This window comes from Sciurus vulgaris, assembly GCF_902686455.1.
Source record: "Sciurus vulgaris genome assembly, chromosome: 12".
NCBI classification, from domain to species: domain Eukaryota; kingdom Metazoa; phylum Chordata; class Mammalia; order Rodentia; family Sciuridae; genus Sciurus; species Sciurus vulgaris.
The window spans coordinates 99745099-99764799 of NC_136473.1; the positions used below are offsets into that span (position 1 = coordinate 99745099).

The 19701-nt window shown below is 44.2% G+C and overlaps 1 long non-coding RNA gene across 1 annotated transcript in view; it reads left to right on the forward strand.

Moving 5' to 3' along the window:
* Positions 1-643: 643 nt before the first annotated feature.
* Positions 644-19701, forward strand: part of LOC306641720 — a 72633-nt gene continuing 53575 nt past the window's right edge. Inside the window, exon 1 of the long non-coding RNA XR_013758251.1 lies at positions 644-653. This is a non-coding gene — a long non-coding RNA (uncharacterized lncRNA). The remainder of the gene's footprint in view (positions 654-19701) is intronic.

The window sequence follows — 19701 nt, forward strand, 5'->3', positions numbered from 1 at the left end:
TGGCACTTTGGGAACCACTGCACAAGAGTAAACCCCATCTGTTTAATTCACGTACCACACGATGTTTTGCTCAATGATGGATCACCTATACGATGGTGGCCCCAGGGGCTGAAAATTCCTATTGCCTAGGGACATCGTAGCCATTCCAATGTTGTAAAACAATGCATTACCCATGTGTTTGTGGTGATGTTGGTGTGAACATGTCTACTGTGCTGCCAGTCATGTGAAAGAACAGACTAGCTAGGTGTGGTGGTGCGCACCTGTATTCCCGCTACTCAAGAGGCTGAGGCAGGAGGATTGCAAGTTTGAGGCCAGCCAGAGCAACTTGGTGAGGTCCTGATCCAAAATACAATTAAAAGAGACCTGGGGATTTAGCTCAGTGGTCGAGCACCTGCCTAGCATGCACAAGGCCCTGGGTTCAGTACCCAGTACAGAAAAAAAAATGTTGTAACAGAATGCTTGATCGTGTTACTGGTTTATATATTCACATGGCTTTTTATCATCCTGTTAGATCTGTGCTCTAAAGAATCTACTGTAAAATGGCAGGCTGTGTCAGGCCAGCAGCAGTCTCAGGCGTATTATGTTTATTGTGCCCCCGGTCAGGTCGTTTTCCTGTGTGTTTAATTTAAACTCAGGTTGTTTTGATCGTCATGGTCTTAGAAGCTAGTGGCTATTTTACCTACACATATGCACACACAGAGTGACATATGAACCAGGTGTGTCGCAGGCTGTGCCATCTTGGTTTGTGAAAGTACCCCATCATGTTTGCACAATGGTGACATTGCTTAACGTTCAGCAGTGACAGCTCCAGGTCCCAAGGTGAGTTACAGAGAGGGGCCTGAGGGAAGGCAAAGCAGGCTGGTGAGGGAGAGAAGCCAGGCTCCACCGATTCAAAGGCACCGTGGGAAGCCAAGGGGCCCCAGGACAGCACTAAGGTCTTGGAGACCCAGGGCTTTGGGTAAGGCTGCTTTCTCCTGAGGAAGCCCTGGTAGGTCAACCGACCGTTCCTTCCTTGGCTGGCAGAAGAGGCAGAGCCAAACAACGGCTCTGAGGCCCCAGACTGAACATCCCACATGTTCTTGAGTTGCACTGTTGGCCCATGTTTCTAAATCAATTCTGTCTTCCACAATTCCAAAAGGTCTAAATCAGAGATGAGAAGGGGAAAAAGAAGAGATTCTAATCTGCATCCACAGGCAGCTTTTCCTAAAGTGTGTTCTGGACAATATTAGTTCTACAAGTTGGCCACAGTGAAAGAGTTCCATCGTCATATGAAGTTGGGTGACACTAAGGGCCATGTCCCCCTCTTGGGGACTCAAGTTGCCCACCTGAAAAGTCTTATAGTCTGGAGATCAGTTCAAGATCAAGTTCAGTGTTTGGAAGCGGAGAGCATTTTTGCTTATAACACATATCTGGAGGCCACACTTACAGAGGCACTACCATTGGATGTTCTGTCTTCAGTGGGAGTCATTTAGTTTTATTCTAGCTAGAAACCTCACAAAGGCATTTGAAAACTGATACACATGTAGTGCCCCCTCCAGACCCAATCCCCAGATAGGTAGGATTGGAAGCATCAGGAATGAACTTCCAGTTTTCTTCCCTTCTCTATGTGAAGCTGCCCTGAGGGGCGACATTTGTAGCTGCCTGGGTAGGGACCTAGGCCTGCTCTTTAATGGGGCGGTTAGGGTGGGTGGAGGAGGAGGAGGAAGCTCTGCAGGTGAGTGATAGGCAGTCAGGAAAGTGATGTCCTGGGCAGTGCGCAGTGGAATTTCCCCCTGGAAATCCTTTTGAGCTGAAGTGGAATCAAATGTGGCAGCCATGGCCCCCTAGATCCCAGGGCTCAGTGACTCTGTCTTCATTCCCAGTAATGATTAACAGTAACGGCAGTGTGCAGACAGTTTGTTTGTGGGGATGGAAAGGAGCAGGAAGCCCTTCTCCAAAGCCCTCAGCAAAATCTGCATTCCACTTCTGACTGGGCTGCCTAGGAGGGGCCCTGAAGCATTCCTGTGCCAGGAGGAGAACTCTGCCTTTTCTTAAATCAAGCACGGCTCAGGATCTTCTTATATTCTTTGGGCAAAGGAATGATATTTTCATTAATCATCCCAGAAGCCATGTTCTCAGTACGAAACAGCCTGAGAGGCTAAGAAGTCTTTCTAGGGTAGGAGCGGGGAAGATGGTGGTATCTCATCTCCTAACCTGCTGAAGACCCTGTCACCAGGCACTGTTGTCCCACATTTCATGTTGAATAAACAAGTTGAAGCTGATAACCAGATGAGGTCATGGTCACTGCCAGGGAGGAATGCCTTGTATGGCCTTGCGTTGTAGAGGAGCTCTGTCCCTAGCAACCATCCAACTCCGAAAAGCACATCTTTTGTTTTCGGTTTTAGGTTTTGTCTCCTTCCTTCTTTCTTCTTCCTTCCTGTCCTCTCTTCTTTGCTCCTCAAGAAAAAGGAAAGGATAACAAAATATGACCACATTTGGGAGAGGTCACAATAGCAGGCCATGGGAATCTGCAGCAAGAAGGAGGAGAGAGCTTCCTTTGCTTGACACAATGCACGCCATAGGTTGTCAAAACAAGAGACCTCAGGGATTATCCCCTCCACCCCTCCTGAGGTGAAGGTTAAGCTCTTGCACCAGATCCTTAATCATGGCTCCACCTCTTTCCCCTCCTCCAGGCTAGAAGGGAGAGCGTTATTTGTTACGTAATTTCCTGCGTCCCCCCTGGAGTTGTGATGAGGCCTGGAAGCCGGCTCCAAGCGCCCTTTCGGAATCTTTAGCATCCTCTGGACTGTGCAGGGGAGTGGCCTGTGGGTTCTATCTGTAGTCTGATGGGGGTCGAGGTAGGCCTGAGATGACTTCATCCTGCAAAGAAAGGCTGCTTATCCTAAACATGCCTGATGCTTTTTTGAGCACTTAACCAAAATTAATTGAGAGTTTCTGAGGCTCCTGTGATGGAGCAAGAGCAAAACTGGGCAAGGTGCAGTGGAAAGCTGTCACGCTCTGGCATCGCCTGAAGTTCCGTGTAAATCCAGTGCGCAGTTCTACCCTTTCTTCTTCACGAGGCAGTGACTGAGTTAATTCTCTGCCATCCCGTGAGAAGCTGTCTCCGGTAAACGATGGCTTCCAGGTGAGGCAGGCCTGTGGCTGTGTCCAAACTGCCCTTCTTTCTCGTCCTCCTCCAGGAGTATCTCCCTGATCTCGGGTCACAGTTTTAGGTCATTCAAGGGTATGGAGTCATTGATGCAGAAGGTGGCAGTGACTTTCTGGACACTTTATTCCTTATTCTTGTGACAGAGACATTTTCTATTATATGGACTCCCCCCTTGAAGATATTATCAAGTATCATTTATTTGTTAAGCATGTTCTTAAATTTAATATATATTTACAGGAACTGGCCAATTGGATCTGTGACAACAATAACAAAAATTATCTTTCGTTTATTACATAGGGATCGAGTAATGGAGAGGGCAGCAGGAAAAAAAAAAAAAAAACAAGGAAAAGGGGGTGGGGGGAGAGAGAGAGAGAGAAAGAGAAAGAGAGAGAGAGAGAGAGATCGATCTGTAGATAACTGTTGGTTATGTGTACGGCAAATATCTTCTCCCAGTTAGTGTCATGTCTGTTTTTGTTGTTGTCGTTGTTGTTTATTTGTTTGTTTGTTTTTCATTTTGTACTGGGGATTGAACCCAGGGGTGCTGTATCTCTGAGCTACATTGGCTTTTATTTTTTCATTTTGAGAGAGGGTCCCACTAAATTGCTGAGGCTGGCCTTGAACTTGTAGTTCTCCTGCCTCAATCTCTGGGGTTGCTGGGATCACAGGTGTACACCACCATACCCAGTTCCTTTTCACTTTCTTAATGGGATCTTTTTGATACACAGAATTTCTTCATTTAGGATAGTCAAATCAATCAATTATTGAAAATATAATTAGTACTTTGGGTATTTTACTTAGGAAATGCTTCCCTGCTCTGAGGGCACAGAGATGTTCCCTTGTAATTACATTAAAACATGTTTAAATTTTTATTTACTTGACAAATTTGCATCTAGTCCACCTAGAATTTGTTTGGGTCTAATGTGTTGGACCTCCATTTAATTTTCTTTTTTCACAGAAATAAGCCATTGTCTCAGCACCATTTATAGATAGTCCATCTTTCCTCACTGACCACCAATTTTAATATTTCTTTGTGTGACTGTCCCTACTGCTAGATGGAGAACTCCTTTTATCTCTATCTTAGCAGAGTCTAACACGTAAAATTTGCCTCTGAGAGCTTGCTCAGTGATTGCTGAACTCTGTTCTTAACTGTGGGTACCGTCTTGCACATCTGATGATATGAGATAGGGGCTTGAGCATGAGTCGTTCATATTCAGTGGTGAGAACTTTGTCACTGGAATAACAATATTTCCATAGTAACTCAATTGCCACCTTTCACTGAGATTTGACCCAGGTCAGGTGAGTCTTGGCTCATAATGCCTCTTCATCCTCAGGTGACAACAGTTGGGAAGAAATGTCAGCATGCTAATTTAGAGAAGAAGAGGTTCTGACTAGAGGGGCTGCACTCTGACTTGCAGGAGGTCACCCTGAGCCCAATTCAGGCCTGTCTCTCCAAGGACAACCCAGAAAGCCTCTAACACTGAGGTTGGCCTCATCATGCCTCCCAAACATTACAAGGCACCACGCCTGGCTTTGCAGAAACAAGCTTGACTCTCTGGTCGGGATATTTCTATATAGGAACCTGAAGTCTTTATAGTCATAAAGGACCCTGAGCAAGAGCTTATGTATAGTAGTTAGTGTGACTTGCAGTTTGGTTCAACCCAAGAAGAAATTTTCTGCAATTGAGTTGCTTGAAGCTGAAACCACTCCTGGTGACTGTAAAAGCTTTAGACTTTCTCCAGTTGGACCATAACACATCCACCAGGCTTTGAAACAGGTCCTGGCAGAGTAAATAAATACCCACTCTCCACAAATCTCACTTCCAGGTCTCCATTCTCCAGCTGTCCTCAGTTTCCCCTTTGCATTCTGAGCCCTGGTATCTAGGGATCTTTGCACTCAATAAGCACAAACTGGATACCTAATAGTTGTCAAGTACTACGCCAGGTGCAGAGGTACAGACGTGAGTAAGACAGACCTCAGGGTGCTCTACTGAGTAAGAGAGAGTCGTCAGCATGATTTCATTACTCTCTGGTCAATGTTAGGATACGCATTGACTCGCATGGAAGCCCAGAGGAGAGTCCTGGGCCTAAGATGAGGATTTCTGGAAAAGGAGTGGTATGCCTCTTAAAGGAGGAAGCAGAGATGTGGATCGTGCAAAGATGGGTGATGACCACCTTCCATGCAGACGGAGTGGAATGTGGAGAAGTCGTGCTCTTCTAATAAAATATCTTTGACTCCTAGCACAGCATCTTTCCCCATCCCTCCACCTCTTCCCTTTCCCCACTTCCTGAGGCTCCAGGCCTTTCTCTGGATACAGGAAGCCTTGCGTTTCTCTCATTCTTTGCAATTCTTCTTCTCCAGAAAGCCACTCCTCTCTTCAGACTTTGTTCTAATTCAATTATGCGCTGGGGCCTGAAAGTCTAAAAGATACTTAGTAATTCAGGAAACGAGTAAGCAGAGAAGGCTCCAATGTGGTGTCCACCGTGCACACTGGCCACAGTCAGCAGCATGAATTAAACTGTGTTTTGTGTCCATCACTACATGAGGCTGGAGAAGCTCTTTTTTCCACTTAGCTTCTCCCCAGTGGCCAACAAGTGATGAGAAAAGAATTTCCAAGACAGATCTGGATTTCAATTCTGGCTTTACTTCCTAGCTTCTCCATTGCAAATTACTTTCCCTTTCTGGGCCTCAGTGTTCCTATCTGTTAATTGATATAGAAATAAGTGCTTTGAGCTGGGTGTGGTGGCACACGCCTGTAATCCCAGTGGCTCAGGAGGATGGCGAGTTCAAAGCCAGCCTCAGCAAAAGCAAGGCACTAAGCAACTCCGTGAGACCCTGTCTCTAAATAAAATACAAAATAGGGTTGGGGATGTGGCTCAGTGGTTGAGTGACCCTGCGTTCAGTCCCTAGTGCCATCTCCCAACAAAAAAAAAGAAGTGCTTTGTGGGGTTGCTCTAGGATTAAACAAGACAGAAAATGGAAAAGACTGTGAGGTAGGTGCTCAGTCAATGTTGTTTTCTTCTAGGCTTCTTTGTATGAAGACCCTTCTAGAAGAAAAACACTTCAAGGCAACTGGTAATCCTTTCCAAAGCATTAGGAGAAATTATCAGGAATTTTGCAGTTGAATCTTATTTGTAGCAAAGGTAAACCTAGGGTTTTTTCCTAGAAGAAATGAGTGAGTTTCAGAGGCAATCTGACTTGAGGTTCCCTTCCCAGAAGATACAGTTGTGTTCCACCTAACAGGGATACGTTCTGGGAACTGCGTCATTAGGAGGCAATTTCTGCCTTGTGCAAATATCACATCACAGGACATATTTACACAAACCTAGGTTTGTGCAAGGTTTTTCACACCTAGGCTGTATGGTTCCCTGTGTGTGTGTTTGCATACCATATACAGAGCATAGCCTGTTGCTTTTAGGTCCGTGTGAACAAAACATGGATTAAATGAAGCACATGAGGAAATGGTGCAATTAAGAGACAAACACAAAATGTATGATGTATGAGGCTACAGCCAGCACAACACGACATACTGTTTTACAGCAAAATTTGTTCGTAAGTAGGAGTACACTCTGAAATAGTGAGGAGCAGCCCAGGAGTTCCGTTCACACCAGCCTCACCGCAGACTCCTACAGAATGCGTGGGCCTCCGTCCTCAGGATGCCTGTGACTTCACATCAACACAGGGAATTCTCAGGTCCAGTACAGTCTCATGGGATCCCTGGCATGAGTGAGGTCCCCCACTGACTTCTGGGGCAGATCATCTGAGATGTTCAGTGGCATCATCTGGGCACCTTCAGAGGGAGCCCACACCTCGGCACCCCCAGCCCCATGTCTCAGTCCTGATTTCACTAAGGGAGTTTCCTGAGGTCTTGCTCAAAGCTCCTCTTGCTCCAGCCTAGCATTGCTATGAGAGGGATGTTTGGACATTTTAATGACCTGGCTACATCCTGTGGCATTTCAAGTCCTGCTGGCTGCTGCACTTTCCTGGTTAGTATATTATGGAGCCAAGTTTGAACTCAAGTTGTCTGAGTTACATATTGGGCTCTCGCTCTCTCTCTCTCTCTCTCTCTCTCTCTCTCTCTCTCTCTCTCTCTCTGTTTTCTTTCACTTGAGGAGCTCCTCTTACTGGTCACATGACCCAGGTGATCACTCAGGCATTGTCAAGCCAGCTTCAGACATTTACATCTTAGCCCAGGACTTAGAAGATCCTAGAATTCTAATTTTGATCATACAGAATCTGCCACCCACTCCCCCAAGAATGCAGTGAAAGCAGAGTTTTCAGGGTACTGTGGGATTCAGGTGAAGCAAGAGGGTCCCTGGAAACTGGGGCCTTTGCATGGAAGGATTCAATTATATATATATAAATTATGTAATATTATAATAATTATTTTTAAGTATATAAAACAAAATGTAAGTACACATTTGTGCAAAAAAATATACAAAATACATTTATTTATAATTGTTATATATAAAATTGAATATATGGTGGGGGGAGAGGAACAATTTTTGCCTGATTTTTTTTTTTTTTTTTAATTTTTGGTGGTACTGGGGATTGGACCCAAGGACACTTTATCACTGAGCTACACCCTCAGCCTTTTTTATTTTTTCTACACAGAGTCTTGCTAATTTGCTGAGGCTGACTTTGAATTTTCCATCCTCCTGACCCAGCCTCCTGAGTAGCTGGGATTGCAGATGTATTCCACTGCTCCTGGCCTCCCCTGATTTTTTTTGAAAAAGAGTCCAGGACCTGAAAAAAATTTAAATCATTCATTATGAATGATTCTTAATTCTTTTATCATTTTGAGTGCTCGTTTTATGTATGATGCTCTATTAGGCCCAGAGAATATAATGGAAATAAAATACACATGATCCCAACCCTAACAGCACTTACATTCTAGTGAGAGAACTAAGTGATAGCAATAAACAAATAACTTGCAAAATAACCCCCAAGACTGACTGAAAGAATAAGAGACAGGTTAAGGCCTACTGATGAACTAGACTGTTGGCGCTTCCTTTTTCTGAACCATTGGGCTCCTCCAAAACAGACTCCAAGTTCTCATTTACAGTTGAAAGTCCTTAGATTCTCCTCCACTTTAATAGGGTTGTTTTGTCCACAGGGCTCCTAAGTAGAGTGACCCTTCTTTCCTTCCTACCTCCCAGTTGGCAGGGTGAGTCCAGGTCTTCAGGAAGGAGAAGCCAAACATGCTTCCCCCTTGCACAGTCTCCCTGTAGATTGAGGTCCCTGCTTGTGCAGGCCTGCATGCTCCAACCACTTCCGGAAGATACACTGCCAGATGAGTTGATCAGTTTTAAGATTTGTGAATCATTAATTAGGATAGTCTTCAGAATTTTATCTGGGATTGGATTTTGTTTATTACAGTGTGGATTTTCCTATGTGCCTATCTACTGCTTAAAAATGTAAGTGACAGACACAACCCCCCCATCTCCAATCCTTCAGAAACTCACAAAAAGATGTGGCATTGTGCAATTAGAATTATTTCTAATTCTAATTATGGGGTTATCCTAAACTCACCCAGGCGAATGGGCAGTGAAAAGAAGGGGTGATTTGTTGAAAATCTTGCAACTCGGTGGTAAAACTTACATTGAAATCTAGAGATTGCCTTTTTAATTGTGTCCTCTAGTCTTATAGATGTAGGACACCTCTGTATCATACTCTGTGAATATAAAACCTCTTGTACCTGCTTATGATACATAGAAGTGACCGTGCTTTGTTAGAGCTGTTTTTAATGATGTTACTCTACAATGTTTTCTTTTCAGATGATGATTGAGAAGTTAGTAAAAAAAAAAAAAAAAAAAAAAAAAAAAAAAAAAAAAAAAAAAATGGTGCCAGTTATCACAACAGTAACAGAATTTTGCTGTCTTCTTGGGTTTTGTTTTCTTTTGTTTTTATACCTCTCCCTCTTTTTTAATGGAGTGTGCTGGATGTCTCTAAATTTTGTTCAGATGACTACAAAACCTGGAAAAGCTGTTGCTGCTATTGATGCATAACATACTGCTGTTATTGGTCTTTTTATAAAAATAAAAATATAAATATAAATATATATATAATTTGAATTTTTGGAAACTTTAGCTGTGCTGTCAACTTTGGAAAAAGTATCCCAGTTTACCCTGTTGAATTAGCATTGTACAAAAATTAATAGCCATATTGATCTAGAAATGTTAAACTTAATTTTTTTCCATTTGTACAGAGGTAATGCAGTGTATTAAATATGTAAGGTCTTATCTATGTGGGTTTGATTACAGAAGCTAATAAAGTATTCTCTAAATAATGAAAAAAAAAAAAAAAGAAATCTAGAATGCATGATTTCTGAGTCTCTGCTCTCTAGGCACCAGATTAGATCTGACAGCCTCACTCAGATTAGATATGGCAGGTGCATACAATATTATCACAATACTGTGGAGTGCCAGGTGATTAGAATTTTCTGTCCTTGCTAACTCTAGGGAATGTGTCACACTATTGACTGAAAGGTCAGTTCTGATTTAGAGAAAATCAGACACTGTTAATTAAATATGAGGGTAAAGTTGAAACACTTCGAATGAAGATGCTAATAAATGAAAAAATTTTAAAAAGATGTTCGTGCCTAGTATGATGGTGCATGTCTCTAATCCAGGCTATTTAGGAGACTGAGGCAGGAGGATCAAAATTTCCAGGCCACCCTGGGTAACTTAGTGAGATGCTGTCTCATAATAATAATAAATAAATAAAGAACTGGGGATGTAGCTTAGTTGTAGAGCACCCCTGGATTCAATCCCCAGAAGTGAAAAAAGAAAAAAATCTGAAGCCCCGTTGGTTGTCCAAAGGCAGCCTGCACTAGTTTAAATGAAGCCACTGGCTTCTCTTTTTTATAACCTTCCTTCCTACCTCCATCCTTCACTTGGTTTTCCCTTTCCATCCGTTTATCCATTTATCTCTTGGATTTGGTGGAGAGGTGACATCCTCTTCCTAGAGTCCCTTTGGGGGTAGAATTCAGGTCACCACATTCCCTTAGGAATGGGTCAGCACTGGGGCCTCCTTAAGACGACATGCCCTTGGCAGTCCCCCAGCCAAGGCCTGGGAAAAGGTCAGGAAGGAAATGGGCTTGAACTGGAGGGAAAGTCAGGCTTACTTCCCAGGGAGCCATTAAATATTTATGGAGAGCCAGGGCCAGGAGGATTTATGCCCATTGCTGAGAAGATTTTGCAGCCCAGACTGAAATATGTTAGACTGTGTCCTTCAAGATTCTGTTAAATCCAGGTAGTGTTGTTTCCTGAGCTAGGCAGAGGCTGTCTTGTGCTAGGAGAGACTGAAAGCCAAACCAAACCGGAGACTTCTCTTCCTTCACAGTTAACTTGTTTCAGCCAATTCCAGGATCTAAACTCAGGCCTATTAAGCCCCAGATCCAGTTCTTCTGGGAAATGCCATCGGCTAGGGGTATTTATTTCTGGGCAGCAAAAGTCCTATTAATTCTATTTTAGTGTAGTTGCTAAGTGCACATGGCTCCTATTACCTCTAACCCTGGGCCGCAGTGGCGAAGGCTGGGGTCGGGCATTTGCCACCATTAAATCCACTCTATCTTTACATTGTTCCCTCGGTCACCTCAGCTGGCAGTCACACCCTTGCCGTATGCACACACTCTGGACCCCTCCCTTGGTTTTTAAGGCATTACACAATTTAAATGCCTATGTGGATTTTCATAAGCAGCCTAGTCATTTTATCAAGGGTGCCCTAAGTTCAACATTTGCCCAGAGGAGACAAGAAAGTCTGATAGGAAATGGGTTCCTCAGGGTCTTATTTACATCTTATGTCAGACTGGAGCCTTCTGTTGTCAGAGTTTATTTTATAATGACATGCACATAGGCTTACCCTTCTGATTCCTTATTTCGAATGCTGTGTTGAATGACACCCTCCCTTAGAATCAATTTCTATCCTTTCTCAAGCCAGTGGGGTGAATCCAGATGCCGCTTGGGCTGGCTCATCTGTTTAGTGCAGCCAGTGACTGAAGCAGGGCCACCTTCTCAGCATTTCTTTGGCCCAAATGCACAGGAACATTCTTCTCAGGAATGTGATCCTGGCAAGGAAGCTTGTAAATTCCTTGCGGATTTCAGGAGTACCTGATCAGAGGCAACAAGAGAGGGGGGACACACCTGTGGGCTTGAAATTCTGGAGTCAGATTCTTGTCCAAATCCAGGAAAGCTGGCTTTCTGGCTACAGACTGAGGGAAACCAGAAAGGACAAGTAGGTGCGAGGCGTGGAGAAGAGGGCAGGGAATCCACGTGCTGAAGCCACACAAAGGTGACATCCTTGATTCCTCTCTCCTTATAGCCAATCTATCAGCGGGTCACGTCAGTCCCACCCCTGGGCGGAGCGTGTCCCCACGTCATTTACATAGCTCTACCTTCACAGTGGTCTTCCCAGCTGAGCCTCTGCCATCTCCCACCTGGTCAACCAGATGCCTTCTGTAACTTATTCCGTGTATTTTTGTTGTTGCTATTCCTGCTGCTTTTTAATTGATTCTCCATGCAGAAGACAGAACTCTTTCACAAAGACAAATGAGGCCCCCTGACTGTTGCTAGAACCACAAAGCCCTGCATGTTCTGCTTGCTGCTCACCTCTTCAACGTCTTCTCGCTCCACTGGCCTCCACAGTCCCCGTGCTCCGGCCACGGGCCTCCACTCCATTCCTGGCTGCAAGTTTTGAAGCCCTGAGGTTTTCATTCCTACGGTTCTGTCTGGCTGCAGCGTCCCCCTGCTTCTCCTTGTTGCCTGATCCATTTTCATGTTGCAGATGTCACTTAAGTGTCCTCTCCTCCAGATGGCTTTCTCATCTTCTGAATCAGCGACACTTCCAGGTGCCATAGAACTACTGAAGAGTGACGTGACAATATCCTCATCCTACCCGCTGGACGCCATCCATCACTTCTGTAACTTTTCTGGCATTTCTATTAATCTAAACCCATCTCGTTTATTCATCTGTTTACTTTTTTTTCCAACTCTCACACGAGTGTGGTACAAGAGACGTTTCTAGGTGGATCTGCGCCGACCAGTATGGTGGCCACTACAATCCCATGTAGCTATTGAGAACTTGAAATCTGGCTAGTCTGCATTGAAATGTGCTATACGAATGAAACACACACCGAATTTTGGAGACATAACATGAAAATAAGAATGAAAAATCTTTAAAAAAAATTTTTTTTAGTTGTAGATGGACTCAATACATTTATTTTATTTTTAAATTTTTATGTGGTGCTGAGGATTGAATCCAGTGCTTCACATGTGCTAGGCAAGCACTCCACTACTGAGCCCTGAGAAATCTTTTTAAAAAGTGTTTTAATGTGGCTACCGGGTATTCTAAATTGCATATATAGCTCACATTATATTTCTATTAGAGCTAATCTGGATCATCATAAACCCTCCTTGATGTGCATTAAATACTTGTTTACTGAATGAATGTTTTATTTGCTTCTACTTTCCCTTTGAAATTTGCCAAAGATAAGTGGCTTCTAGAATTGTCAACTGTTCTTCATTTCCTTGTTCCGTCTGTTTTGAATTAGCAGAAAGACAAAGCAAAACTCAATACCACCACCACCAACATCAACAAAAGAAATCCCATCCTGGGCCTGGCGTGGATGAGCTCAGTTGTAGGGCGCTTGCCTGCATATGTGAGGCCCTGGGTTCAATCCCCAGTACTGAAGGAAAAACAAAACATGCTAAATCCCAAATAACAGAAGAAATCCCCTTTCAGCAACAAGCCCAGGAAGGGAAGCTGGGAGGGGAGCAAGTGGCTGTCCCAAGTGATGGCAGGAGGGAGCCAGCATGTTTGGAAGGCAGAGGTCTTTCAGGCTGAGGGGGTGACACAGCAACTTTCCCAGGACAATCCTGACACAGCAGTAAATCAAGTAAACAAGGCAGATGTCACCAGAACCTGGTCTCAGCTAGTCCTGGTGTGGGACTCTCTTATCATGAGAGCCAAGAAGCTGAGGGGACGTCCCTCCTTGGCCCGCCCACCTGAGAAGCCCGTCCTCCTGCCTGGGAGGAATTGAGGGTCTGGCGGAAACTGGAGAATCAGCATGTGGTGGGAAGGGAAATAACTACAGGGACCAAAAAAAGCTATAATGATTTTTTTTCCAGTTCTCCTTGTAAGGGCCTCTGGAGACTGAGGGGAATTAATACTTCAAACAAGGGAGGAGTTAAAACTCAGCTCCACCATTAGTTGGGGTTACCTAATTAATCCTGGGGAGTCTGGCTCACAATTCAATCCAAGAAAATTTACTTAAGTAGGGAGAGTGTAATGAACTCTGAAGCCAGAGGCCCCACCCTCATTCCTAGGGTAGGGCTGTGGGTGGGGAGGCAGGAGGAAGGAGATAGCGCCTGGAGCTGACTGAGCTGGGGACAAAAGAGCGCGGGGCAGGGTGGGTAGGCCCAAGACTTTGCTCTTCCCCACATCCCAGTCTTCCAGTCTCACATTCATCTTCTCCCCCTAGTGCTGGGGATGAAACACAGGGTTTCGTGTGTGCCAGGCAAGCCACATCCCCAGGCCCCTGCCTGACTTTCTTTCAAGAATACCATTCACACATCATTCATTCATTCTACAATTACTGAGTGTCACTATGGGCTAGGCCTTTGCCGGGGCTGTACATTGAGTACAATTTTGAACAAGATATGCAAGATTTCCAACTTCTTGAAACTTAAATTCTAGTGGAAGAGCAAACAATTAAAAATCAAGCAAGGAAACTATAAACTAAGAATTTCTATGACGCTTTCTTTAGTTTTTGTGGTGATGGGATTGAACCCAGGGCTTTGTGTTTGCAAGGCCTGCACTCTACCGACTGAGCTATCTCCCCAGCCCTTCTGTGAAGCTTTTAAAAGGAGTGCCCTGTGAGAAAGATCTCTCTGAAGCAGGTATTCCACTGGGACACAGCCATATCAATGTTGATAGCAGCACAATTCACAATAGCTAAGCTATGCAACCAACTTAGGTGCCCATCAACAACTGAATATAAAAAAAATTGTGGTATGTGTAAGGGATCCCACAGAAACCACGCCGGACACGGGAAATCACATAAGGGAGTTTATTAAACAAACAGAGTGTCTCCTTGCAGGGTAAGAGAGAAAATGAGAGGAAAAGAAAGAGAATGAGAAAGGGCGTGCACTAGAGAGAGTGTGAAAGCCAGGAGGATAGAGAAAGTGAGAAGAGACAGAAGGATGAGAAAAGATGGCGGGGTAGCTACAGTAAACAGCTGAATTCCGCTGGGCTAACAGGGGACCAATATCGGAGAAGGATACTTGCAAGCTGACTGATGAACCAATAGCTAGCTAGGATGTTCACAGACTGACAAGTGGTTGGGAGGCAGGGAAATGGCTGCACCAGAAAGGTCAGGGGGAGCAGCTCTGAGCAGCTTTGTACATTACAGTATGTATTTACAATGGAATACTACTCAGTCATAAAGAAGAATGACTTTTTGCCATTCCCTGGTAAATGGATGGATCTGGAGTCTGTCATGATAAGTGAAATAAGCTAATCCTGCCAAACCCAAGGTGGAAAGTTTTTCTGATATGTGGGAGCTAACCCACACAAGTGGAAGAGGGAAGAATAGAAGTTCAGTGGATTAGACAAAGGGGAATTAAGGGAAGGGAGGAGGGATAGGAATAGGAAATACAGTGGTATGAATCTGACATAATCTTCCTATGTACATATGTGAACACACCACAGTGAATCTTGACATTGAGTATATCCACAAGACTGGGATCCTAATTAGAATAAGATATATTTCATGTTTGTATAAATATATCAAAGTAGATTCTATATCAAGTATAACTAAAAAGAACAAATTTTAAAAAAAACTCTTAAAAAAAAAAGAGTGTATTCAATCCATGTTCTGGAGGGAAGGGTTTCTTTTCTTACCTCGGAGAACTTACATGTGCATTTACCATTCATCCTACAGTTAGTGAGTGCTGTTTGTGGTCAGGCCCTTTGCTGGACACTATCAAAAAAGATTAAGTCTGGGACCCTGCCTTGGAGAAATTTATAGTCAAGTGGGAGAGACTGACCAGACATCAAGAAAACACTTCTGAAGCCAAATGGATACAACTGAGCTAGGTGATCTCTAAGGTTATTCCTATATCTAAACATTGTTGTCTAATAAATTGCCGCCATATGTTTACTACTTCAGGAATGTCCATTTTCTCCAAAGATCTTATAGCGAACTGTAGACAGAGGCATGTGTGGATGAAATATTGATAGTAGAAACTAGCACCTGTATTAAATTGTTACCATCTTCTCAGCTCAGTACCCATCTACTCAGACTATTAAAACTTTCAAAGTCTATTAGGGCTGACTAGCACCTCCCCCTTGATTATTTTTGGATTCTGTCCTGTTGATGACAAAATGCATGTACTGCTATGGTTTGGATGTTGAGTCCATGTGTTGAAGGCTCGTCCCCAGATGGCACTCTTGGGAGGTGGTAGTACATTCATTCGGGAGGTGGGATCCAGTGGGAAGTCCTTAGGTCACTGGGGGTGTGTCTGGGAAGGTGGTTCTTGTGAGACCTCTTGGTAGCTCTTCTACAGCTCCTTGAGTTCTCAGAGATGGTTGTTATAAAATGAACAAGCCTGACCCCACCTGCTCTTTCTCTCTGCTAGTTTGAGATGTGACCATTTGCTCCTACGTGTGCCTTCCCCCACGATGTGTGACCACATGCCTCTCTCACCAGAGGCAGATCCATGGGGTTCCACCTTATTTTAGGCTTTGAATCTCCAGAACTGTGAACTAAATAAATATTGTCTCTTTATAAGTTTCTCTTTGTAAGTTAGCTGCTTTGGGGGCTGGAGATATAGGTGAGTGGTAGAGCCCTTGCCTAACATACCCAAGGTCCTGAGTTTGATCCCCAGCACTACAAAAGAAAAAAAAAAGCTATCTGACTCAGACATTTTGTTTTAGTAACACAAAGCTGATCAAAACATGCACATCATCTTTTTCTTCAGGGTCTAGTGAGGGGATTGGAATTAGGGTTTGGATACCATCCTTCTGTTATTTGAGAAAGACACTTCCTGAATCTCAGCCACTCCATCTGTTATTCAATGACATCAGACTGAAGACTATTCTGAGTTGCCGGAAGTGCAACTCTGGAAAGTGCAAGGTCATGGGCACCCCTCTGGAAAATTAGTTAATCTCCTGGAAGCGAAGAGCGCGATTACTCTTACTGTGGATTCTGGAGGAGCTGACTGTTCCTTGAGGAACTAAAAACATCACCTTAAGATCTTTGAGTGGGAGGAGAGTGCTTCATATGAATGATCAAATCAGTGGATCCTCCTCCTCCTCCTTTTATCCTTTCTGTGACCCCAGTGATCCCATTCCCTTGATATTTAGATGAAATTGTTTCCACTAAATTCCCCAGCGACCTCCATATTGCCAAATCCATATCCACTCGCCTCTGAGCAGGATCTGCAGGTTTTGAAATGCTGTCTTCCTTTGGCCTTTTGGGATACCTCTGCCTTTTTTGGCTATTCACCTATTCACTCCTTCACTTCCTTTGGCAGACCTTTAAAATAGTTGTTTCTCAGGAGTACTTGACTTTCTCCAAAGTTTCACTCACTCTATTCACAGTCTGGGGGCATCTGTAACCAAGATCATGGCTTCAGTTAATGTATAAACACAGGTTGGACCCTCTCTCATCCGACCTCCAGGTGCACGTCTCACATTGCCTGAGGGACTTCCGCTGGATGAATTCAATTCCTAAACCAGGTCTCCTCCTTTTATCCCTCTCTTGGGGACTGGCACAACTGAGAATTTAGAATGTAGACCTCCGCTCCTCGTTATATCATTGATTCATTGGAGATATTGATCCTTTATTGTGTTCTAGGTACTGGGCCATGTGTCGAGGGTAAAAGGGGCTCATAATCTAGAAGACAGGTAAATAACACCCTGTGCGACAGAATCAGTGGGAAGCACAAGAATAGAAACACATACAAGATGCAAGATGTAGAGAAAGCACAGCTGAGGGACTGACTGGGAGATGGAATATGGAGAAAGGCTTCCTTGAGGAGGTGATCCCTAGGATGAGTGTTGAAAAACAAATGGGAATGGAAGTCTGATCAAGGGCGACAGAGATAGGGTGCTTTAGGCATTTTGGGAATAGCAGGCAAAGGGCATGAGTGTGAAATCAAATAGCAGTTTCATGAGCAGTTCGATATTGACAGAACACAAAATGCAAGGCAGGGGAGATTTGGCAGGAAATACACCTGGAGAAGTAGGTGGGGGCTGGACCATAGCGTCTGTATGGGAAGAGCAGTAAGAGCTACAACTCACGCCTGGCATGCGGGGGCACACCTGTAATCCCAGCTGCTCGGGAGGCTGAAGCAGGAGATTGGAAGGTTCAATGCCAACCTCAGAACTTAGAGAGACCCTCATCAACGTAGCTATATCAAAGTTAAAAATTAAAAGGACTGGGGCTGGGGCTCAGTGTTCAAGCACTCTTGGGTTCAATCCCCAGTACCAATGACTTAAAATTAAAAATAAAAAAGCAGCGGCTACAACTCACTTTGTAGTGTACTTTACCTATAATATTCCCAATGCGCAATCCCCCCTGTGTTACTATTATTCATTATTCACACTCTAAACAGGGAACCTGAGAGGATACATATTTGTTATGGTTTTGTTGAAATCCACACCTAGAATTCTTTGATTGGAAAACCTACTCGCATTGTTGTCTGCCATCTGCCTACGTGAGATACTAAAATGTCTCCGCTCCTGCAGTCTATGATTCAGCGCAGGATGCGTTTGCAACCATCACGTCCTGCCCTTTGTGTGTGTCGGTACCACCATGGGAGGAACTGCCACCAAACTGTGAGGACAGGTCAGGATCATACTAAGCCAATCAGAGCAAACCCATCCTCCATGACAGAGACTGGTTTAAAAACCAAGCCCTCCAACTGATTAAAACAAAAACAAAATAAGATGCTGTATATCCTTGCCCTGAAATAGCAATAGAAACAGGCAGTACTGATACCTGTTCCAGCATGGAGGAGTCTTGAAAACATGGTGAGAGAAGTGGAGGCAGCCGTACACCAAGGACAACATGCTGTGCAACTCCTATAGGGGAAGTCCAGGACAGATGAATCTGTAGAGGCAGAAAGTAGATGGTGGCTGTCTAGGGCTGAGGTGCCTGGGGGCACGGGGGGTGGGGGTGTCAGGTAAATGTGGGTGTCAGGTAAAGGTGGGGAGTTTCTTCTGAGCTAGTAGAAGTATTCTAAAAGTTGTTGTGATGGACATGCAACTCTGAATATACTGAAAGCCATTGCGTGCACTTCAGATGGGTGAGTTGAATCGTATGTGGATTGTACTTTTTTTTTTTTCAAAAAAGACCAGTGGGGCATGAAGTCACACACCTGTAATCCCAATGACTCAGAGGCTGAGGCAAGAGGATCTCCCGTTTGAAGCCAGCCTCAGCAACTTAATGAGGCCCCAAGCAACTTAGCAAGATCCTGTCTCGAAATAAAAATAAAAAGGGCTGGAGGTGTAGCTCAGTGGTGAAGTGTCCCTGGGTTTGATCCCCCGTACCACATACACAAGAATAATAATTTTTAAAGTTGTTTAAAAAGGTCGAAGCCAACAGCCCCTTGGGGGAAACGATCTTACGCAGGGAAAAGGAGCCTGGTTGTAGTGGCTGAGGGAAATGGAGGTGGCCTCTTCCCCTGTTAGCAGGTCAGGATCTAGGACGAGGTCGCCTTTGATGTCAATGGGCAAGTCTTGTCTGCCTTGGCAAATTCGCAGCCCTAGTTGGTGTCTGGTTCCGAGATAAGGAGATATTATTTACTGAACATTCTTTCCCTTGGCTCCCTGGGCCTGCTAACCTGCTTCCTCTTCAGCACCATCAAATCCATCCTCATAATTCTCAACTTAAAAGCCTCCCAGGGACCCTCAAACCTGTGGGGCTTTGACTCTGTCCCCTGCAGGTGACCACAGCCACAGTGAGCAGTTCACTACCCCAAACTCTGCAGCCTCTGAGGGCTGGAGTCCCTGCCGGGAATGCCCACCCCTCACCTGCCTTCCTAACCCACACCCTCCCTCAGGAGGGCTCCAACAGCCCTCCTCCAGGAAGTCTGGGTCTCTGGGCCCAACCAAAGGCCCGGCTTGGTTTCCAGCAGGTCTCATGTACATTCTGCTATCTAGTCTAAGCATTTGTTATGACTCTTTTCTAATTATGTTGGTTTCAACTCCTGGTTTCTAGTCTAAGGAAGGTTTGAACTTGACCTTGACCAGGTTATTTAACTACCTGATACTTTAAATCACTCATTTATAGAAGGGGATGAGATAATATCTTCTTTGTAAATGTGCCATGAAAATTAAAGATATTAAAAGTACTAAAAATATGTTCAGCATGTTGCTTATCATTTTATAGGTATTATTATATATTAAGAATGCCTATTAAAATATATGTTGCAATGCTTTGCAGAGTGCACATAGTAAATACATGTAGCTGTTATTCTGGTCACCATTGCTTATCATACTAGACTGTGAGCCCCTTGAGGGCAGTGACTTACTCAATATCCAACATGCTG